We start from the raw sequence: 7,470 nt of genomic DNA on the forward strand, positions 1-7,470 counted from the left end.
TCAAGACTTCTTTATTTCTCATGTCTACCCACAAGAGGGCAGCATAGAAAAGAAAATAATTGAATAAGAAATTCTAAGCTGCTTTTCTAATAAAAGAACAAAGTCGTTTTATGGTTTTCATGTGTTTTGTTTTTTAAACGGAACAACAGCTCTGGTGCAGAATATTAGGATTCCAGTCTTTTTTCCATTGAGAGTTTGTTTTGACTTTTGCATTTGAAGCGCCTCCAGACAACACAAGCTCTTGGTTAGTTATATGGGGGTCTGTTGTGGGACTGCAAAGGCGATGAGATAAGCCTCCTAGCGCAGCGTAGAGTGATGTCATTGTAAAAAGCTCTTATCTCCATTCACATGCCTGTGCTTAGACAGCTGTGCCGTGCTTGATCACGTGAACTGATGCATTCCATGTTTTCATGATCAATTCAACAGTCCTTACACGTTGGCAGCAGCATTATCTGAGATTTGACCTTCAGAGGTCAAACACATCTCTTAGGAAATGCATGTTGGATCAAGCCGAAAACATATTTCCTTTAAAATATGGAAATACGTGATCCACAGAGTAAACTTTACTTTGCCCTCGTCACCTCTGGCTGCATGTTAACCAGTAGCTTGGATTTTGACATAAGAGAGGTCAATGTGTAATGAAGCTTGGCTACGTATGGAAACAGCTCTGCAAACAGCCGAAGGGCAGGCATTTTTGGGCAGGCCTCAACAGAGGAGTGCCGATGTTGCAATGGTACACTTAAAACCTTTGATTTCATGCTTAATGCAATGCTATAAATATTCAACTAGCAAAGGCCTGCCCTGTTTGTAAAGCAGGCAGCAGGAATAGAGCTGTACTACAGTTATAGGAGATGTAGAGACCACCACACGCTTTATCAAGATTGAAGAAAATACATGATCTCAAGGGAGCACGAGCTACTGTCCCACGCTCGAGTGGTTTGGTTTGGAAGAAAACTGTATAATCTGTATTCAAATAAATAGATTGTTGCCGTCATTTAAAAGGTTTAGGATCATGTTTTCATTTTTGAATTTAATATTGTTTCTTTGATTTTTTTTAAAACATTTTAATTAAATTACTATTATTTTTATACAATATATATTATACTAAATATTATATATTATACTAAAATATTATACAACATTAAAAACAATATTTTAATTTCAATCTTTTATTATATTTTTCTTATATTTTACTGAATATTGCCCACATTTTTTACTCTAATGCAGGTGAAGGAAATCTCAAAGCCTTTTACATTAAATTCATTATTATGTTTTCATTTAATTTTTATTTATTTTTAATATAATATATAATATAATATATTTTCTAATTTTAAAAAGTTAAATAAGCATATTTTTGACTGTATTATTATATTCTACTGAATATCTGCCACATTTGTACTCTTCTTGTGTTTACTGTAGGCGCAGTGAATCTCAAAACCTTTTACATTAAATTCATGAATTAATTATATACATTATTTCCATGTTGTTGACCATGGGAGCTTTGAGACTCTTGCTCATGCAAGTTATAACTCACTGTTTTTGTCAGGCAGAATAGGTGAAGAACAGAGATCTTGATTCAAACCATCTTTACCCTTTATAGTTTAAATAATAATAATAATAATAATAATCCAATACACTTCAGTAAAGCATCCATGATACCATACCATAACATTAGACCAAATTAAAGTCATATAAAATCATCTGTCCCATAAATTAATTTAAATATGCAATGCGGGTCAATATAGTATACTAAAATAGTCAAAAGCAACTGGCGGAACAGAAGAAAGAAGGTCAGCTAGTGAAGGAGACAGAGACAGAGTGTGATGAAGAGAGTGGGAGCGAGGGAATGGAAAGGGTGTGAGATAGACAGAAGGAAAGAGAGAGATGAATGGTAAAGCTAATTAGCAGACCTCTGACAGCCCTGGCGAGCAGATAAATGGTTTTTATCTGAAAGATCACCAGTGGCAGCAGGAGTCGCAGCCTTCAGGCGTCCCCTGCACTCTTTCCACCCGTCTGCCCTCCAATATGTGTTTTGACTCACTATGTGGCGACATATGTGTATACATGCATATCTGAATTCTGCTTATTTATGCATTCTGCTATTTCATCAAAAACACTTCCTTTTGACTATAGTAAACAAAGTCTGTGTGTGTGTTTCTCAGCTTTTGTATATAAATTGCCCATTACCCATTCTTCGAAGAACATCACGCCTCGGGCGATTGCATTTGCAATCAAGATGAAACTGGAGCGTACTGGAAAAAAAGGAAAGGCACCTCAGTGGGACTTTTATCATCCCAAAATCTCGTGGCACCGCATCCATCTTTGATGAGGCAGGCCGCTTATACGCTCATCCATCCTGGGCATCCCGTGGGCTGCGGCTAAGGTGCTGACAGATTTATCTCCTAAGACAGATGTACTTTACACTCCCACACCCCTCCAGCTTTTCAACTTTTCCATGGATTTACTTTCCTTTTCTCTGCATTTTGGAGGCTAGCACCAGGTTTACCCAGGATACTGACTCGTGCGGGAATCTATCCTGTTGTGAGGAAATTACATATGCTGTTTTAATGGAGTTAGAGGGTACTAGGGTCAATGGCATGACGTTAATAACATGAAAATACATGAAAATACAATAGAGTGCTGCAGGGATGAAGCATGCTTGTAGGCCAAAACTTGGAAACAAGTTAGCATTTTAACACTTCCGGCGATAATCCAAAAACCAGTGTGATGCTAACTTATGGGTTGGCCTACAAAAATTCGTCATCATGCAGCACACTGTATTTACTAATGATATTAACATGCCTCATAGGATAAGCACAATACTGATTTCTGAATTAAAATGAATTTTAATATGTTCTTGGATCATAAAGTAAAACATGTCAGGTGATACAATACTTTAACAAAACAACTTCACTGCTTATTATCTGAAAACCTTTTGTCCACCAAATTATGGGGTCCAACAGGCAAAATATGTGGAAAAAGGACCCCTGTGGACCCTCAAAACAGTGTGTCAAGGTTAATAAGCCTCTTAAATAAAATATCAGATAATCTGACCTTTTTATGACAAGGTAAGTTTAGTTCAGGTTGTTCAGATATTTGTGAATTAATAATTGATGATACATGTCTGATAAATAAATAAATAATTTTTTTTTTTTTTAAATAATGAATAAACCGTGTAAAATCAACACGAATACAAACAGTGCATTTTAATAATTTATCAAGCTCATATTTGAAAGTACATTCTTAAAAGATTTTTCTTCTCTTTATTGTGGAAACTGTCATTGTCATTGACCCACTAGTCTACTTTAAAAAAATGAATTCCTCCCCAACCTAAAACTTGCACTGACACATAGCCTACAGTGTTTCACAGAAGCGCTGCTTGGATTGATGAGCGCCACGTACTCATGATGATAAATTTGTTGTTGTAACTCTTGCTTTGAGCCTGCAAATCTCCGTTTATACACTGCATAGAAAGAAAGACAATCGTTTCCCAACAAAACCTCACTGACTTCCTGACCATGTATGATGAAACGTGATGCTCTTTGTAGACCACATGCATTTGAGCTCTTTAAAATTCAAATACAGCCTTTTTCAATCTTTACAATGCACATTGTATCAAATCAATGAAAGTTTAAAGCGGAATAAATCATGTGCTCTATTACACAAAGGACAGAGTTCAAATTCTGTGCTTTGACAAACATGAGACGGTCACTCAAAAGGTCTGTCAAAGTTAGTAACAAAGGAAAATATATAGCTGTAGGTCATCAACTTTTAAGTTGCCATAGCAGCATGTTCATGCAAGATACAGAGGTCACATGTGAATTAGAATATAAGAAAGTGTTTTCACTTAAAACAGGGTGCGTACCAATTCAAAACATGACCTATTTGACTTGTTCTTTTTCTGTTACATGCCACATCACGTTGTTTCACCAGTGTGGTGATTTCTCACCAAGTTGAGGTTTTACTGCACTGTTTAAACCAAATAAGCTCATATATTAGGCAATTAAGCTTCTAAGGTGATTCAGTGGTTTGCGTAGATGTGGTCGTAAAACTGCGGACTGTGTAAAGTGTCTCTGACGTGGGAGAATGTGGGGCTGAATGAAAGATAGTGAAGCTGGAGGGGCTTAGTGCATTGTGGGTGAAAATCACACGGAAACCTGAACTTAAAGCTGACTTGAGTCACTTCCTCTCAGAGGAGAATAAAGGATGCCTCCCACAAAGAGAGAGAAAGACAAGAAACCACCTCCACATCCGCAGCAGTATAAGAAAAGGGCACATTGTGTGATGTCATGAAAAGCAGAGCGTCTTTTTAATCAGCTGAAAGGGAAATGGTAAAACTTTTTACACACCCTTCCACTGACTCTTGAATTATATATAAAGGCAATGTACAACATTTGTACATTTAGTCTAAGCGCTGGCGTTGTAATGCATGCCAGAGTGTCGGAGGCCCTAGAAAGAACACACACCAAGGGCCTTTTGTTTCCAAAATACCGAGTCGCAAGTTTTTTTGTGCGAGAGAGCGTCCTTTCACCCAACCCACCCCCTCCGTTGTGTTTCGCCACCGTCGTCTTGAGCCACGCAGCCGGACGCAAAAGAACTTTGGGAATTTCAGGACACTTTCTGGTGGGACAAACAGATCCGCCACAAATGCACTGCAGTTGGTCTCCTACACAACGCTTTGACAACTGTCACTCAGTTTGCAGCAGTTAGTGATGTGCACATCTAATGAGGCGAGACAGACGGCCAGGATAGACCACATCGATTTCATACCATGTCAACAGTACCATCTATGCCTTTGTCAAGTTATGGCAAGTCGTCACGTGTATTTATTACACTTTTTTTGGGAATATTGCCTTTTATATCCAATATTTGTAAACTGATAATTCATGATACGTCATTTGTAAAATAAATAAATAAATAATTTGTAAGACAGACAGACAGACAGACAGACAGACAGACAGATAGACAAATAGATAGATAGATAGATAGATAGATAGATAGATAGATAGATAGATAGATAGATAGATAGATAGATAGATAGATAGATAGACAGACATACAGACAGACAAAGAGTGCATTTCTAAGAACTTTCAAACCCATAATTTGAAACTACATTCTAAAAGATAGATCTTTTCTTTATTGTAGAGACTCTTATTTGTCATATATTATATCCAAAAGCCAACATCCAAAAAACATATATATATATATATATATATATCTGGATGTTTAGCTGGTTCATGAATCACTGTGCCAGCTTACCCCATATAGGACTAGTGTGAGATTTTGAACATTCTGCATTTTCCTGACCTCTGAATAGTTGTTTCATATTATGTGAAATGACCAGTGTTGGGCTAGTTACTCAAAGAATGTAATATATTACTCATTACTAGTTACGCCTTTCAAAAGTAATATTGTTACTTTACTTATTACTTTCTGGAAACAGTAATTAGTTACATTACTTTTTCTTCACGCCCTACAGAAGTTGTAACTGTGTATCTTCCAGATAAAATTCTTCTAGAATGTTACTAACAACATATTTCTGCTTGACCAAAATCCACATTGGATCGAAGTCAGAAGTTATTACAAACACTCAATAGTGATTGATATTGATCGTTATGTATTTTATCAAATCACATGAGTTTGCAAGAAACCGTTTAATTTTCCAAAAATATTTTAAATTATATTAATATAATGTACCACATGCTGATCAGAGGGATGTAATGCCAGAGTAAAGTAAAGCCACAACTTACACAACAGATCTTTTTTTCTGATAAAATCAATATAATGCAATATTTCTATCTGCTGAATGTAAGCTTTTCCATATTGCAAGCTTGCCTGCTGCACCAGGGACATCACATGCATGTGCGAGTCATGAAAATTATGAAAATATATCTAGGAATTATTTGACTGTTAGATTTTAAATCAGGGGGATTGAGGCATCAAAAGGAACTAAGTAACTAAGCTGTTTTATGGAAAGTAACTGTAATATTATTACTGAAATCTTATTAGTAATTAGTTACACTAGCTGTGTTGGGGAGTAACTAGTTACATGTAACGGAATTACGGAATTTAATTACAAAATAAAAGTAATTGTGATTAGTTACAGTTAATAAGAAAAAATGTGTAGTTAAATTACAGTTACTTATGAAAATGTTAAGAATTACAAAGGGGGTTACATCTGATTTTTTTCACACACACTCCCACATACAGATTTAATTGATTTATTTCATAAATTACAGTGACTGCTCTAAAATATGAAACACCAATGTTTCAGAAGTTTATAACATGCTTATCCGATAACTCGTATATTTTCTATATGGGTTTATGTATATGCTTTTTTTTTTTAATTAACTGTTTTTTTTTTTCTAAGGCATTGTTAGATTCCAGTGTTTCCTGTCATAGCTATGCAAAGATTTGATTTCAAAAACAGTATCATAGCTATTAAACTATTTCTTGTTATGATTTAAAATCTGTATTTAACCTCAGAATGATTTTAAAGTAAGTCTGATTTTGTGGTGGCTGTGCTTCAAAGGGGACATCGGATGCCCATTTTCCACAAGTTGGTATGATTCTTTAGGGTTTTCTTGAAATGGTCAAAAACAGCTCTGTTCACAGCAACTCGTTTCGCTGTATATCTCTTTACATGCTAATGAGCTCTGCTCACCCCGCCCCTCACTTCTGTGGAAGAGCAAAGGCGATTTGCAAATATTCATAAAAAATATAAAGTGTGAGACTTACTTCTTCTGGAGGTGCAGCTGGATCATGAACAATGGGTACTGATCTATCCTTGAGTTTTAACTTTTTAACAAAACCTGCCTGGAGTCTGGAGTAAAATTATTTGCGCAGTCAGACGAATTTATTGAAAGTGAAGTGAAGTGACGTGTGGCCAGATAGGTGACCCATACTCAGAATTTGTGCTCTGCATTTAACCCATCCAAGTGCACACACACACACACTGTGAACACACACCCGGAGCAGTGGGCAGCCATATTGCAGCGGTGCCCGGGGAGCAGCTGGGAGTTTGGTGCCTTGCTCAAGGGTCTCACCTCAGTCGTGGTATTGAAGGTGGAAGAGAGCTGGTTATTCACTCCAAAATCAAAATGGCTTGATAATTGAGACTGTTTAGGTTTTTGGGGGATTAAAAAAAAGGAGTGCATTTTTATCATTGTAGGGTGGTTGTGTCCACATACTGCCAAGACACATTTATATGCAAATGAAGATATTTGGCAACCAATGTCTCCTTTAAAATTAAAATATTATAAACTTAATTCAAGTGATGAAGGATTTCGAAAGTCTGACAGTAATCAGTGTTAAGTACTACTGTAAGGTTAACCCTGCCTGGTTTACATGTTTGAAAATGATTAACAGTTGAAAACATTAGAAATTTAGAAAAGTAATCAAACAGTAATCAGTTACATTACTTTAATAAAGTAATTGAAAAGTTACACTACTTATTACATTTTAAGTAGA

The sequence above is a fragment of the Onychostoma macrolepis genome, chromosome 08 (genome assembly GCF_012432095.1).
Source record: "Onychostoma macrolepis isolate SWU-2019 chromosome 08, ASM1243209v1, whole genome shotgun sequence".
Classification (NCBI taxonomy): Eukaryota; Metazoa; Chordata; class Actinopteri; order Cypriniformes; family Cyprinidae; genus Onychostoma; species Onychostoma macrolepis.